Source organism: Macaca fascicularis, chromosome 2, assembly GCF_037993035.2.
Source record: "Macaca fascicularis isolate 582-1 chromosome 2, T2T-MFA8v1.1".
Classification (NCBI taxonomy): domain Eukaryota; kingdom Metazoa; phylum Chordata; class Mammalia; order Primates; family Cercopithecidae; genus Macaca; species Macaca fascicularis.
The window spans coordinates 58,128,923-58,147,023 of record NC_088376.1 but is presented as its reverse complement, the minus strand read 5'-3'; positions in this window follow the sequence as shown (position 1 = coordinate 58,147,023).

Here is an 18,101-nt window from a genome sequence, read left to right as displayed (position 1 = left end):
TATCCCAGAACTTAAAGTAAAATTAAAAAAAAATGGTGTTACTTTGCCATTACTCTCAGAGCATGTCTCTCCAATAGGTTTATGTTACACTAAAGAACAATTTAAGTATTTCTCTTATTAAAATTCCATGTTAACTTTTCAATGATCAACTTTTTCAAGAATGCGCTGTACTTAACATTGTACAGTCATTCCACAAATTGATATTTACAATATTCAGGCACAGGTGGCATTTCAATGCAATGATCTCCCTGACAGAAAATTGTATTTGGTGATTTTGTTCTAACATTATTTTCAACTCCAGCTAATATACTGTGATTTGGTGGTTGTGCATGTTTAAATATGTCATGGGTTTTTGAAAATCTGCACTCAATTTTTTTATTTTTTATTTTTTTGCTTTTAAATTCAGGTTCATAAAACCTCATTTTAGAGTAAGAAAAGTATCCTGAAGGATTTCAGGCTGCCTCACAAATACAAATGTTGACTCTACCTGCTTTCTGATGCTTGATATCCCTACAAAAGGAGATAGATGTTTCATGTAACTACTATAGAATCCTTTGAATGTAAAATCCTCTGGAAGAGGTAATACCTAACCTTAATGGGAGAAGGCTTTGCTCATCCTGGTGATGAGATGAGGATGAGAATGAGGAACAGATCCTGAAAGAGACCTCAGTGAGGCATTTATAACTTGGTCAAATAAACATTTCTTAAAGGAGGGACGATAATCCACCCCTAGAATTCACAATCTATTCATTTGCTCATTTAACAATCTTTTACTAAGCAACTACCACATAAAAGACACTGATACAGAAAGAAAGGTCACTATTGGAGGTGAAAACATAGAAGGCTCAAGGGCAATAGTTTCACAACATTTTTAGTGCCCAGGAGGCTCATAATTTTTTTTTTTTTTTTTTTTTTTGAGATGGAATCTCACTCTGTCACCCAGGCTGGAGTGCAGTGGCATGATCTTGGCTCACTGCAACCTCTGCCTCCTGAGTTCAAGCCGTTCTCCTGCCTCAGCATCCTGAATAGCTGGGATTACAGGCATGCACCACTATGCCTGCCTAATTTTTGTATTTTTACTAGAGACAGGGTCTTGCCATGTTGGCCAGGCTGGTCTCAAACTTCTGACTTCAGGTAATCCGCCTCGGCCTCCCAAAGTGCTGGGATTACATGTGTGAGCCACCACACCTGGCCAGAAGCTCATAATTTAAGAACATTTACACAGATATCCTATATCTAAAGCAGATCCAGACCAAGTGTGTAGTGGACACAGACCTCTGACAGGCCAACTGCTCTTCTCACTGCCTGAAGTCTCTACAGGGTGCAACTTGAACATTTTTGCTTCAGGGATTGAAATAAGCACCCACACTGAATGGTGCACCACTCTGAAGAGCTGCCACTCATATCTCAGCTGTTGCACCTCAAGACACATACTATTCAGTTAGTGGCCTGGTCACAGATGTTGACATCCAGCCTCCAGAATTCTTGCAAAGACCCTGGTGTTCCACAGGAATGAATGGGTAGGAGTAGGAGGCCACCTACCTGGCATTAGGGTTACAAATTGAATGTTTACAAGAGCACATAAAGGCAAATTAGTTAAACCAAATGACACAGTGGGCCCAAGGTGACTGTGCCACACATGCCCCATCCAAAGAGGACTACAGCTCTTTGGCTCCAGCTCATAGCTACCCAGATCTTTACATTTTTTTGAGAGAAGTTCTAAATTTATATTTTATATTAATAACGAATACAAATCTTTAACAATTTGGGAGCCAAATGAAACATATCTGTGGGCTGCTGTCCATTTGAAATTTCTGATTTAGACCTTACTAGAATATCTTACTCATTGACCAAGGTTATGTTTTCTATCTTCATCATTCCATATAACTGAGGTTGGTCGATCAGTATATGCAATAGAGGAGGAATTGAGAAGTAAAAACAAAACAAAACAAACAAAAAAAAACGTATAAGATGCACTACTTAGAGTACAATTAAGTAATTTGCGTGTTATATGAATGACAAAATCAGTCATCTCTGGTAAGTCACCTCTGGTAAGTTACTTAACCTTTCTTTCAATTTTCTCATTTTTAAAATAAGGATATACTAGTGTCTACCTTTATAGGTTGTTGTGAGTATTAAATGAGATAATGCATTAAAAGGATCATGCAGAATTAATGGTACATGCTATTGAGGTTTTGAAAGGAGGTCCAAAATAACACTTCATTTTGTTTCCCAATTTCTGAACCAGTTAAAACAGAATTATCCCATGGAGAACTAAAATATCACCATTATCAAAGATAAGGGCTAGGTTTCAAGACACAACTTAGTCTGACCAACGAAATGGGCTTGCTAACTGCCTGTCCCCATTGTCAGTCTTGGAACAGCTTACCTGAGGGAAATTTTGCTTTAGAGGAGCACTTAACTCAGGTTACTAATTATCCTTGGTCCAGATGCAGAGGAAAGAGAAGAGGCTTGATGTCTTTTGTTGCTTCCACTTTTGATACATAACTTCTACTCTACTGGAAAACATTGGCCAATGACTGCTCCCTAATAAAAGCTCTTCCCCGAGGGAAGGAGTCAAGGATGGGACAAGAGGCCAGAGGTATTGAAGAGAAATCCTCCTCATGGGAAAAAGGTAGGGAGTGAGGAAGAAGCATTTTCCCTAATTATTATTATCATTAATTATTATCATAATGATTATTATTATCATTAATATGTAGAACCCTGACAGTTTTCAGCCTGACAGCTTTTCAATGAATTGCAAGTTAGGCCTTGACCAAATGTAAACAATGTATTCCCACATTGGAATTCTGCAAACTGTGTTTCCTAAAATGCTAAAAAGTATGCTGGGAAAACTGGATTTTGGCTTCAAATGATTCCTGGATTAAGGAAACCAAAATAGACTTCTTCACTATAACTATCTTTTTTGTTTTGTTTTGTTTTTGTTTTGAGACGGAGTCTTGCTCTGTCTGCCAGGCTCAAATGCAGTGGTGTGATCTTAGCTCACTGCAACCTCTGCCTCCTGGGCTCAAGCAATTCTCCTGCCTCAGTCTCCCGAGTAGCTGGGATTACAGGCACCCACCACCATGCCTGGTTAATTTTTGTATTTTTAGTAGAGACGAGGTTTCACCATGTTGGTCAGGCTGATCTTGAACTCCCGACCTTGTGGTCTACCCTCCTTAGCCTCCCAAAGTGCTGGGATTATAGGCGTGAGCCACTGTACCTGGCCCCACTATAGACTGTGTTAGAGTTTTTTGTGTGCTAATGTAAAAATTTGGATGAACTGATAAATACACATAGTGAACACCTCTATTTTAAACTTATTTCTGCTATTATAGTTTCATCTAGCATATTTATTAATAGTTGAGGAACAATGTTCTGTGGATGACAGTTAAGGAAAAACTAATTCAGATTTAATTTAATAAAGTAGTTTATCCCAATACTTAGGAAAACCAACACAGGTTATTGCATATGGTATATGTAAACTCACCACCGACTTTCACCAAACAAAATGAACACACCGAAAGCAAAGTACATTTTGTAAAGTACACCTACCTTAAAAATATTGCTTTTCTTTAACCCTGACCCCACTCACCCCTCCCAAAATAACAGCTGTTAAGTGAATTCTCTCTTAGGCAAAGGTTTATTGCTTTGTTCAGTTTGGGTTATCAGTGGTCTTTGTCATTTTCATCTGGGCCCCTTACTCTGAGTGGGCTGACCTCTGCGTTGAACCATGATATACACTGTTGGGAGGCAGGGGACATTTGAATTTTGGATCCATTAAATTTAGGCTTCTAATGAAAACAAAAGATTCTTGAAAAACTGGTTTTGAGCTGGTAATTTATGGCTTTACTTGTAAGGTTGTCGTTGTAAAATAAAAGATTTAGAAGTCATCTGCTTCCAATTCCTTTATAACTCTTGTTCCCAGATGTTGTAGTAAAAACTATTTGTTTAAACATAAAGTTCTGAATATTTTCATTTATTTCAACACATTTATTTTAGCCTTGTATTTGGCAGGTATAGAAGCCTAACAAATCTCTAAAACTATGGACAATTTTTCTTTCAGTTAATTTGTATAGTACCCTGTTTCAGTCTTGTTGCTCTCATTAATTAAAAAAAAAATAGCAACTAATATTTGCATAAGGTGTGCCAAGCGTATTATTCTGTTTGATCTTCACAAAAATCTTCTGAAGTAGATGCAATTATTTTGTTCATTTCACTGATGGTGTCTGGGGCTTATAGAGACATTAAATAATTTCCAAGGCCACCCAGTTGTATGTAGCAGTGGCTAGATGGGAATCCAGGCCACCTGTACCACAGTCTGCTCTTAATCACCATATCCAGTTTAAGAGTAGAACTTGGAGACACAGTGCTTAAAATCCATCTGGTTCTTCAGGGTCTTTCCAGAGACATAAATTTGTGTGAATCCAAACATACTTTGTTTACTGTTCACATGAATGAGTCTATATTTGGTAACTCCCAGGGCTTTCTCAATAATTAAAAAACCACAATGTTCAAATCATGCTGGGAGGGAAAGATTAATAGGAACAAAGAGTTAACTAATCTTGCTTAATTGGGCCACCATGAGTAGTTGAATAAAAAAGAAAAAGTCTACTTCAGTCAAGGATGGGAGAATGTGGATTGTGTCGTGGAACTTTAAATGGAAATGGAAGCAACACATGGCAAAAATCCATGCTTCTTAGGAACACGAAAGATACTTCACAATTAAGGCCAGGGTGAAACAATAGTAGCAGAAATGCTAAGGCCTCAGATACCTGAAAACTGTTTTCAAAACATTTACCACGAACTATGATTTCTTGACATAGGCACTTTGGCAGATGTGCCAAGATTTTTGCTTTAGCTGCTTTGAGTCCTGAAAGAGCAGATAATCACAAATGAGAAAAACTTGCCTATTCAAATGCAGAAATATTTCTTCATTTAGATATGTTGTGGTTTTGTTTTTCCTTCTTTCTGTTGTTCCAGCTTGAGAAATGTTCAATCATGTGAAACAGATTATATTCTGTGTGATCATCTGAAAGTATATTAAAGCCACATTGTCGTTTGGCCTGGCATGCTGCTTAATTTGGTGGAAAACCTGTAGTTCCTGATTTTAACAATCAAATACTCAAGCAGTTGCATTCTAGGAAGATAATCAAATCATGCTTCCCTGTCTTTTCCTTCCTTCAAACCCTGCCCGACTGAGCATGAAGGTTTTCAAGAAACCTTTTATTGAGCATTTACCAAAGCTGCTGTATGAGATAATAATATGCCTGAAAGAGTCCTTTCTCCAAAGAAGACAATATTCATAGTCTTATGGAGTGTCCCACATACACATCAAATATCTCTCACAATGAGGAAGACTGTGGTGAGGGCTCTAATGGGGATATGAAACTTGGTGGAGCCCAGAGTAGGCAGAGTTGAACTTTGCCTGGGAGGATTAGAGAAGGTGTCACAGAGGAAGAAGCATCTGAGCTTGTGTTAAAGCATAAGGAAGATTTTGACTGGTAGCAAAAAATGTTAGGGGTTTGGTGTGGTGGCTCATGCCTGTAATCCCAGTACTTGGGGAGGCTGAGGTGGAAGGATTGCTTGAAACCAGAAGTTTCATTCCAGCCTGGGCAACACAGGAAGGCCCTGTCTCTATAATAAAAGAAAAAAAAAAGTTAGGTAAAAATTTTAAACCTTAAATTAGCTGCAATCAAAAAGCATTTGTAGGGTTCATGGGTAGTTAAATGTAACACACTTAGTTAAAGGAATCCAAATCTACTTGAAAAACAAAACACAGGCACGTTCGTTTCAGACTCAGCCTGTGGGTTGCCAGTTTTCAACCCCTTGGGTTAAAGAACAAAGGGCATGAGATCCCAGTCAATAACCCCATCCACCAGGCAGACTGTCAAATCAGCTTTTGCAAAAAAATAGCCTTAATCTTAAATATGAGCAGACAGTCAGATACCTGAAGAAAATCTTTACCATGAAAGATAAAAACTAAAACAAACACATATACACAAAATAGACAACTTAGAGGAAACCAAAACTATGCAGAAACATGAAAACATGAAGAGGAAAACTACCATTAACATCCTGGGTGAGACAGGAAAAGATATTGTGTCCTTGAAGCATGAGCAAGGTGCTATTACAAAAGGAACATTCAGAGAACAGAAAAGAACCTTAAACATAAAAAATGTGAAAGCTAATGTAAGAAAAATTTAAGATTAATGTTGGAAAATCAAGTTGAGAAAAGTTCCTATAAAGCAAACTGTATTCGTTTGCTAAGGCTGCAATAATGCAGTGCCACAGACTGTGTTGCTTCAGTAATAGAAATTTATTTTCTCACAGATCTGGAGGCTTGAAGTCTGAGACCAAGGTATTAAGAAGGTTGGTTCCTTTGAAGGCTTCTCCCCTTGGCTTGAAGGTGGTTATCTTCATGTTCAGATGGCATCCCCATCCCCTCTGCTGTGTGTGATTGTGTCCAAATTTCCCTTCTTATAAAGACACAGTCATATCAGATTAAGCCCACCCTAATGACCTCCTTTTAACTTTATTACCTCTTTAAAGACCCTATCTTCAAATACCGCCTTCTGAGGTATTTAAGGTTAGGACTTCAACATATGAATTGGGGTGGGAAGGGAGAGACGACACATCAGCCCATAATATAGGCCAAAAAGACTTAGAAATGGAAAGTGAGACTCAGGCAGGTGGTGCACGTCTATCATCCAAGTTACCCAGGAGGCTGAGGTGTGTGAAAGGAAAATAAAATCTCAGGACCTCAATTCACTGTGCCAACAGGTAAAAATTAAGCTGAAAGCTGAGTCATGCAAGAAACTGCCTTTCATTTTGTTCCTAAGCAGATAGTTACAGAAAAGAGATTAGATATCTCCACAGGTAGCTTCTCTATGTTCACCTTATGTTATGTAAAGTGCCAATTTATTGAGTGCCAGATGAATACACAATTCCAACACCTACACCTTTTCTCCTGCAACATATGGATTCAGTAGTGTAACCACACCTCCCTCTTTCCCTTCCAGCTCACTTTTCCCCTTTAAATATTGAAGTCCTCAATCATCTTTGGAGAAAGTCACAGACTACAGACTGTTTTTGCGATTCTGCGTTCCTTTCTTCCAGGCATGTGCTTAACATTGGGAAAATAAACTAAATTGATTGAGACCTGTCTCATACTTTTTGGTTTACAGGTAGACTGCTTGAGCCCAGAAGGTCAAGGCTGCACTGAGCCATGATCATACCACTGCATTCAAGCCTGGGTGACAGATCCAGATACTGTCTCAAAGAAGAAAAAAAGAAAAGAAAAGAAAGAAAAAGAAATGGAAACCAGGAGGGAAAATAACAGCATAGAAGTCAAGAAGAGTATTGATTAAGAAGATTCAATGTCTAAAAAATGAGTTCCAGAATTGAAGAGAGGAGAGAGAGGGAGAGAGAGAGAGAGAGAAAGAGAGAAAGAGAGAGAGAGAGAGAGAGAGAGAGAGAAAGAAGAAGAAGAAGAAGAAGAAGAAGAAGAAGAAGAGAAGAAGAAGAAGAAAAAGAAGAAGAAGAAGAAGAAGAAGAAGAAGAAGAAGAAGAAGAAGAAGAAGAAGAAGAGGAAGTCATTAATGGAGAAATTTATGAAAATTTCCCTGAATTAAAAGACTCAAGCTACAAGATTAGAAGGGGCTATGAATGTGCAAGTAAATTGGCAAAAATAGACTCATACTATGGCAATCATTAAAAATTTTTTTAGAATGCTGGGGCAAGAGAAAGATCCCATAAACATTGGGAGAGAAAAACACACATTATATACAAAAGATCAGGAATCAGAATGTCTTCCAATTTCTCAAAAGTAATGTTGAAAGCTAGAAGACAGTGGAGCAATGCCATCACAACTTTGGAGGGAAAAATATTTTTCAGTATGAATTCTACATTAGTTAAGTTATAAGTCAAATGGAGAATAAAATAAAAGCATGTTCAGAAAAGCAAAGTCTCTAAATTTGTTCTTATGTGCTCTTTCTCAGAGCTTCTGGAGGATGTGTTCCACCAAAATTAGAAAGTACCCAAAGAAAAATTTAGATAGAGTAGTGGTTTTTATCATTAGCTGTTCATTGGAATCGACTGTAGTGCTTTGATGTATTCTGTCTCAAAATGTTCTGAGTTAATTAGTGTGTGATGAAACCTGGGCATCAGGGTTTTTTAGCTTCCCAGGTTATTTTTTTTAATTTCCCAGGTTAGGTGTATTCAAGGTAAACATGGAGAAACAAGAGCCAGGAAAAGAATCCCCGTGATGATAGAAAAAAAGGTTCTGGGGCAAATATTCTGCACTAAGAACAGGGTGCAATCCATCTAGAATAAAGTAGGGAGGAAAACTCCGTGAGAAATTTCTTCCAATTGATGAAATTGGTATAATGTCTACTGCAAAGTATAGAGAGGAGCTTTAGACAATTAGTGGAGAGTTTGGGGTTGAACTAATCAGGAGTATATAGCAAACCAAACAAATTTTTTAAAGCAAGAAAATTACTAACTCCATGGAAGCAAAAATATATGCAGGAAAGGAAAAGTTCTCTGAGCTGACTACATGACTCAATTGTGGAAAGGGTTTGACTATTGGAGAAGAGGGGGAAAGGAAGTGTACATTGTGTAATGGGGTGTGTGTGTGTGTAAGAGTTAATCCTCTTCTTCCATGGTGGGAAGTCAATAGATAATGGTCAAAAATAAGCTTATCCACCATGATCAAGTGGGCTTCATCCCGAGGATGCAAAGCTGGTTCAACACACGCAAATCAATAAATGTAATCCAGCATATAAAAAGAACCAAAGACAAAAAGCACATGATTATCTCAATAGATGCAGAAAAGGCCTTTGACAAAATTCAACAGCCCTTCATGCTAAAAACTCTCAATAAATTTGGTATTGATGGAACGTATCTCCAAATAATAAGAGCTATTTATGACAAACCCACAGCAAATATCATACTGAATGGGCAAAAACTGGAAGCATTCCCTTTGAAAACTGGCACAAGACAGGGATGCCCTCTCTCACCACTCCTATTCAACATAGTGTTGGAAGTTCTGGCTAGGGCAATCAGGCAAGAGAAAGATATAAAAGGTATTCAGTTAGGAAAAGAAGAAGTCAAATTGTCCCTGTTTGCAGATGACATGATTGTATATTTAGAAAACCCCATCTTCTCAGGCCAAAATCTCCTTAAGCTGATAAGCAATTTCAGCAAAGTCTCAGGATACAAAATCAACGGGCAAAAATCACAAGCATTTTTATACACCAGTAACAGACAAACAGAGCCAAATCATGAATGAACTCCCATTCACAATTGCTTCAAAGAGAATCAAATACCTAGGAATCCAACTTACAAGGGATGTGAAGGACCTCTTCAAGGAGAACTACAAACCACTGCTCAGTGAAATAAAAGAGGACACAAACAAATGGAAGAACATTCCATGCTCATGGATAGGAAGAATCAACATTGTGAAAATGGCCATACTGCCCAAGGTAATTTATAGATTCAATGCCATCCCCGTTAAGCTACCAATGACTTTCTTCACATAATTGGAAAAAACTGCTTTAAAGTTCATATAGAACCAAAAAAGACCTCACATTGCCAAGACAATCCTAAGCCAAAAGAACAAAGCTGGAGACATCACGCTACCTGACTTGAAACTATACTACGAGGCTACAGTAACCAAAACAGCAGGGTACTGGTACCAAAACAGAGATATAGACCAATGGAACAGAACAGAGCCCTCAGAAATAATACCACACATCTACAGCTGTCTGAACTTTGACAAACCTGAGAAAAACAAGAAATGGGGAAAGGATTCCCTATTCAATAAATGGTGCTGGAAAAATTGGCTAGCCATAAGTAGAAAGCTGAAACTGGATCCTTTCCTTACTCCTTATATGAAAATTAATTCAAGATGGATTAGAGACTTAAATGTTAGATCTAATACCATAAAAATCCTAGAAGAAAACCTAGGTAATACCATTCAGGACATAGGCATGGGCAAGGACTTCATGTCTAAAACACCAAAAGCAATGGCAACAAAAGCCAAAATTGACAAATGGGATCTAATTAAACTAAAGAGCTTCTGCACACCAAAGAAACTACCATCAGAGTGAACAGGCAACCTACAGAATGGGAAAAAATTTTTGCAATCTACTCATCTGACAAAGGGCTAATACCCAGAACCTACAAAGAACTCAATCAAATTTACAAGAAAAAAACAAACAACCCCATCAAAAAGTGGGCAAAGGATATGAACAGACACTTCTCAAAAGAAGACATTCTTACAGCCAACAGACACATGAAAAAATGCTCATCATCACTTGCCATCAGAGAAATGCAGATCAAAACCACAATGGGATACCATCTCACACCAGTTAGAATGGCAATCATTAAAAAATCAAGAAACAACAGGTGCTGGAGAGGATGTGGAGAAATAGGAACACTTTTACACTGTTGGTGGGACGGTAAACCAGTTCAACCATTGTAGAAGACAGTATGGCGATTCCTCAAGGATCTAGAACTAGCAATACCATTTGACCCAACCATCCCATTACTGGGTATATACCCAAAGGATTATAAGTCATGCTACTATAAAGACGCATGCACACGTATGTTTATTGCGACACTATTCACAATAGCAAAGACTTGGAACCAACCCAAATGTCCATCAGTGACAGACTGGATTAAGAAAATGTGGCACATATACACCATGGAAAACTATGCAACCATAATAAAGGATGAGTTTATGTCCTTTGTAGGGACATGGATGCAGCTGGAAATCATCATTCTCAGCAAACTATCGCAAGAACAGAAAACCAAATACCTCATGTTCTCACTCATAGATAGGAATTGAACAATGAGATCACTTGGATACAGGAAGGGGAACATCACACACCGGGTCCTATTGTGGGGAGGGGGTAGAGGGGAAGAATAGCATTAGGAGATATACCTAATGTAAATGACGAGTTAATGGGTGCAGCACACCAAGATGGCACATGTATACATATGTAACAAATCTGCACATTGTGCACATGTACCCTAGAACTTAAAGTAAAATAATAATAAAAAAATGTCAAAAAGTAGTAGTTCAAGCATACCATTTAGAAAGCTAAACATTTTGTAAGTGGTTGCTCTGGAGTGTGGGAAACAGGTTATAGGGCTGGGGATTGCTGTTTTTCTTAACAAGTTTTGTGAAACTATTTGATTTTCTAAGTGACGCACAGATTTAACTTTATTAAAGTAAAAATTAAAAAATACAAAACCCAGAAGCACTAGAAAAGAAAGGGGATGGGACAAACTGCTGAGGGATGACAGTGACAAAAATGAAGACAGAGAGAAGCTAGACCTTTCCTTGATTTAAACATTGATATCTGGGAGATCAGCCAGATCCTTTGACAGAAAATGCTTTGAGTTGAGTTACCAATATGGAAGACATGTTAGGATGAAAGAGCTGTAACTTCTTTGAGGGATTAGACCTGTCCTAGATTACCTGTCCTAGATTTTCTTTAAGGTAAGAGAATATCAGAGAGTAGAGCCATCTAAAGAGACCAAAAAATATAGGATTTCATTATGCGACTATTTATTCAACAAATATTATTGACCATCTGAACTGCACTGGATGTTTGCTATAACATTGTCCTGGATGTCTATATATGTGGTGTGTGTGTGTGTGTGTATATATACACCATGGTGTATATATATATATATGGTGTATATATATATGGTATACACACACACACACACACACACACACACACACACCCCCACACACACACCACAAAAGGATGTGGCTATAAATTATTCAGAAAAGATAGATCAAATAATGCCTAATAAACTCTGGTTAGAATTATGCAGCTTATCAAAGAGAAACAAAGAGACATTAAGAGTTATATGCAGGACTGCGTGTGTAGAATACATTAGAAGGGATAAGGATGGATAATGAAAGGTGATTGCAGCAACCCATATAATACTGGCTTAAACTAGGGAAGAGTCAGTGAAATGGTGACATGCACACATGTAGGAGATATCCATAGAATTCAGAATTTAGTGATTGATTGAATATGGGAATTGATGACAGAAAAGGAGTAAAAAAGACAGCCAGGTACTGGGTGTAATGGCATGAATGATAGCATCATTCTCAAAGATATGAAGAGAGGCCGATTCCAAGGGAAAAGTATCTGGTTCCATTTTAGACACATTTAGTTTCATATGAAAGGACAATGGCCAATTAAACATGCATAATCAAATGCATAGAGTAGAGCTCTAGAGAGAGAACTGTACAGATGACATAAAGTTGAGAGTCCCAGGTGACAGTTCAAGGCATACATAGAGAGAAGATTATGAAAGAAGAGCACAGAGAATAAGAAGAAAAGACACTTTTGGACAGAACTGTGAGTAGGACAAGTATTTACAAGATAGTCAAAGGATTAGGTGGCTGAAGAAGAAATTGAAAGAAGTGGCAAACTGGCCAAAAGATAACCAGAAGACAGAGATTCAATTAAGAAGAAAAAGAGTATACATAGAGGTGTGGAGATAATAATAGAGCAATGCACTTGAGGAGATGAGCAAGCTTCAGAAAAAGGAGGAGGAATGCTACCTCCTCCCATTCAATAGGAGACAAGTAGAAAAGGACAAACACAGATACTTGTACATTTTAACTTTGGGGGGGATTTTATTTACTTTTATTTTGTTATTATTATACTTTATGTTCTAGGGTACATGTGCATAACGTGCAGGTTTGTTACATATGTATACATGTGCCATGTTGATGTGCTGCACCCAGTAACTCATCATTTACATTAGATATATCTCCTAATGCTATCCCTCCTCCCTCCCCCCACCTACTTTATTTGTTTTTACTTTTTATACAGATGGAGTCTACTGTGTTACCCAGGCTGGTCTCAAACTCCTAGACTCAAGCAAACCTCCTGCCTTGGCCTCCCAAAGTGCTTGGATCACAGGTGTGGGTCACCACATCTGGCAGTAAGTTTTAACTTAGATGGCAGTAACTCAACTTTAGTCTAAATCCACTTGATTCTCTTTTATCTTTGAAATAGTAACCAAGGTCATATGCTGGGAGTAGAAGGGGATAGTTGATTTAGAGTTATGAGGAAACTGGAGAATGCATGAAGTTCCTTTCATGGAAATTGAGAAATAAACCTATTAAGAAAATATAGAAAGATTTCAGATAGCTTTGAGAGCTCACGTGATGTTGGGAACCGTGCAGTCTGTATTATATAATTTTCTCTAGCAGCCTTGCAACCTGTTAAAATGACCAACCCTTAAAATCTGCTGTCTTTGGCCAGGCACAGTGGTTTAGCACCTGTAATCCCAGCACTTTGGGAGGCCGAAGCCTGTGGATCATCTGAGGTCAGGAGTTCAAGACCAGCCTGGCTAGCATGGCAAAACCCCGTCTCTACTAAAAATACAAAAATTAGCTGGGTGTGGTGGCGGGCATCTGTGATCCCAGCTACTCGGGAGGCTGAGGCAGGAGAATCGCTTGAACCTGGGAGGCAGAAGCTGCAGTGAGCTGAGATTGTGCCATTGCACTCCAGCCTGGACCACAAGAGCAAAACTCCATCTCAAAGAAAACAAAACAAAACAAAAAATTCTGCTGTCTTTAATTTCCTTCGTGTCTTCAATCCACATCACCACTTACAAAGCACTCATTCTTAGTCATTACCTTACTGCAAAAATCCATGTTCACAGTCAGGAGTGGAGTGGAGGTGTGTGTGTTTACTCAGGATTTGCTTGAGGGAGTTCTTGTCTTAGATGGATGGGGAGGTTCTGGTAACTAGACATAGTAGCTAACTTTCATCCTAGTTGGGCATAGACATAAAACAACATTTTTTGGAAAGTTGAGAGTGATAACTGAGACTGTCTATGACAACAAAACTATAGACAATCTAAGTCAACATGATTTTGTTGTTTGTTTCGGGAAAATTTTGTCTTGGGAAGAGATACTATAACCAATAAATAACTTCTCTATTTGTTTCAGGCAATTCCTACATATCAACTAATTGGAGACAACAGTCTGCTCATCTGGGCAAATTCTTGCTTATCACTGTTTACATATCAAGATTGGCTTTAAGACCCTTGCCTTGCTGGACCCATCAATCTTAAACTATTATGTCACAGACTTTGCTGAATCCCAATCAGTTCCTCACTTTGAAAACCCCACCCTCACCTTAAACAACTTGAGCTTCGACCTGAAAGTCCTATAAGAATCCCAATTCTGATGTCCCCTTCTGAGATACTGCTAAGACTATGTCAAATTCATATTTTAGGGAGTTTCAAGGGAAAAGTTTAAAGAAAACGAATGATAGCAATTCAGAATTGCTCACCAGTTCTTGGCTATAAAATCTCTCCCCCGAGAACCAGGTTCAACCATTTTATTATTTTAATTTTTATTTTTTGACTCAGAGAAAAAAGTTGTAGGCTTTACTGAGCAGAGTGACAGTACAAATCTTCCACAACATGGAAGGGGGCCCGAGCAAGTAGTCAATGTTAGATTTTTTTGATCACGTTTTAAACTCTTCAAGGCGGGAAATGTGTGGGGCGGGAAGGTGTTACCAGAGCGAGATTCTCCAAACCTTTCTCTACTCCTCCCTCATGGATGGCACATTGTAGAAACCCATCCTTCTAAACACCTCTCGTGCTGAATCCGTTGTCCTCTCCCTCATCCTTACCTCCTACAAGAACTCAATTAGCAACATCTGTTGATTCTGCCTCATAAGTAGCTCCCAAGTCCATGTGCTCTTCACCATCACCACAGCTGCAGCCTGATTCAGCTCATCTGGACTTGTGCAATGGCATCATAATTCTCTGCCAGTGGTTCTTAATGGTATCCACAGCATGCGATGTTTGCATTGCACATTGATGTCAATGAAAAGGTATGCTTGTGGCTGGAGAGAGATATAGATTCCGGCTACTGAAGTTTCCTCCTAGTTGTCCCAAAGACTGAAGAGATCAATATCTTGAAGCATTTATAGATACAGGTGTTATAGCCTTCCTAGTACCCTGGGTAGAAAGTTTTGCACTAGATTCTTCCCAGTACATTAGCTTTCAGAGCATTTATTTATCTTGTATCACCGAGTCTTAACAATGTGCCTATCACATACTAAGTACCTAACATGTGTCATTGAATTGATACAAAGTTCTAAAGCTGATATCTTGAAACGAAGATTCTTCATTTCATGATAAGCAAAAACTTTTGGGGATCCATAATAAAGCCTTCTATGCATTCATCTATGCTTTTTTCAAGACCGTTTTATAGAGCTCTCCCTCTCTCACTACAAAGCACCTTTTCAATTTGACCTGGAGTTCTACTTGGGAGATGCCTGAATTATCACTTAAGGCTCCTGGCCCCTGCTCTGTATTCTTACATTGCTCTGTGCTTTCTTATGTGTTGCCTTCCACTCAGGACACCCCTCGTCTCATTTTTTAATGAGCCTGAAGAAGCTTGTTAATCCTTGAAAACCCAACTCACTGTTGCTTCCTCACTTAAGCCTTCTCAACTTGACTGTTTCCTTTTCATATTTTCCTAAAGTACTTGACAAATAGTCTGTAGTGGAGTTAAAAAAAAGAAATCTCATTACCAGGTAACAGAATTATTCTTATGAAAGAAATCATCTTTGTTTGGGAAAAGGTCTTCATAATCCCCAAAATAAGTAACATGTTACCAAAAGATCTGGCAATGAAATAAATGGTCCAATGGTTGTGAATGAGAAATGAATAGAAATTAGTGAGTAGAGGGAACTGGGCAAAAATATTGAGTAACATGGCAGAGCAGCTTAAAGACTTACAACAGGGCATTTGTATCCTTATATTGTGCATCCCATCTGTATTTCTAAAGCTTTCAGTGAAGTATGCCACACATTCAACAGTCTCGTGAAAACGTAGTTATTTTATTTATTTTGGAGAGGCACATTTGGTTTAAAAGTAGTGGAAATAAATATACACTAAAAAGGCATAGAGTTAAAAATAAGAAGTTGACAGAGCAGAAAGTCAAGGCTGCAGGTGCTCATGAGTCAGGGAAAAAAAAGAGGGATTTATGTCAATCTTCTCTAGATTTCAAGGGATAGGAAAACTTTAGCTGCTTCCGAGTTTCACTTCAGTCTTAGCAGTTATCACAATCCATGTTACATCAGCAATAATTGCAGGGGATGTGTATAGTTCTGGGGGCAGGGTCACATTGAAACATAGCTGCCTCTGCTTTAGTCGTGGATGTTGAATGGGAAATGGGCCACTTCCTAGAAGAAAGGGGTTCCATGCAGGAAAGCAACAGGATTTTTCTGTTTCAAACAATAATCTTCTTTACTTAACTTAGATATAATTATTAATGTCACTATTGGGTCATTAATCCTGTGTTGTATATTATATTGTCAGTTGAGAGATCCATGTAGGGCTGGCCATTATAATACACCATAAACTTCTTGTGGGAATATTAAATTTCTAAGCACTCCATTTGTACCAAACGAAAGTTTGCACGAGCTCAAGGGTAGTTTTCATAAGGGCAGAAATTGTATCAGTTCTGTTTATCATGGTGTCCTAGGACAGTGCCTGTCCCACACTAGAAGGAAAATAAGTATTTGTTGAACAAATAAAAATTTAATAGTCACTCAGTTAATTTTTAAATAGTTTCTTGAATAATGTATTCCAATGAGCTGGGGCCAGAAAAAATGTGGTGTTTGATGACTGATGAAAAATATCTACAAAATGTGCTGATCTGTATAAGCTATGATCGTGTTCTTTCTTTCTTTTCTTGGTGCCAACTAACTTCATGTGATACACAGTAGAAGAACAGTTATCTCAGGTCTCTGGCAATTTTCCACATAATTCACAAAGTTCAATATTTGCCAACAAATTGAATTGGGTTGACTAAAACACAATCTTATTTTCCATACTGTTTGAATTCTGTTCCTTTTGTGCTTTTTAAAGCAAACTAGAAATGCATATGAAAGCATGACCAGGATTGGGCTGTTGGAGGCTAGTGCTGAAGGTCCTAGGAAAATGTATCTATGAAGCCTGTCACTGTTCACTCCTTGGATCATCAGAATCACGACCTGCCTGCACTGAGCTGAAATTTATGACTGAGTTGTATTAGTTAAACATCTTTCGGTTTCTGAGCAATATCAATTTCCTCTGTGAATTAAAAATACATTTGTCAATATCATAGGCTTGAATCTTGGAAAAATACAGTTCTAGGAAGCATTAACATTACTTACTATTCTAAAAGCTTTTATATTGTAAGCAATTCATGTAATTAAAATACTTGGTTATGTCTGATGGCCTCATTTTCTAAATACAGTAGTGATCGGAGTAGAATAAATATTGATCAAATATTGTATTACTTTTGCCTTCTGAATTTTTTATTTTTCAGAATAATTTTGTGTTATGTGATTTGCAGCTATTTGCTTTTGCCCCATGTCTTAGTGCTTGCTAAATGATGGCTGTCTTAATTTCCTGGGGCTGCTGTGCAACAAACATGGTGGCTTAAACAACAGAAAATTATCTCAGGGTTCTGGAAGCTAGAAGTCCAAGATCAAGGTGTTGGCAAGGCTGTGAGGAAGCATCTGTTCCATGCCTCTCACCTAGCTTCTTCCGGTGGTTTGCTGACAGTCTTTGGTGTTTCCTGACTTGGATTCCCAATCTCTGCCTTCATCTTCATGTGGGCATTCTCCCTGCGTGCATGACTGTCTTAGTGTCCAAATTTCCCCTTCTATTTATTTATTTATTTATTTATTTGAGACAGAGTCTTGCTCTGTTGTCCAGGCTGGAGTGCAGTGGCGCAATCTCCACTCACTGCAACCTCCACCTCCCAGGTTCAATCGATTCTTCTGCCTCAGTCTCCTGAGTAGCTGGGATTACAGGGGCCCACCACCACGCCCGGCTAATTTTATATTTTTTTAGTAGAGACAGTATTTCACCATGTTGGTTAGGCTGGTCTCGAACTCCTGACCTCGTGATCCACCCGCCTTGGCCTCCCAAAGTGCTAGGATTACAGGCGTGAGCCACCGTGCCCAGCCCCAAATTTCCCCTTCTTATAAAGACAAGAGTTATACTGGGTTAGGGGCTACCTAATGACCTCGCCTTATCTGCAA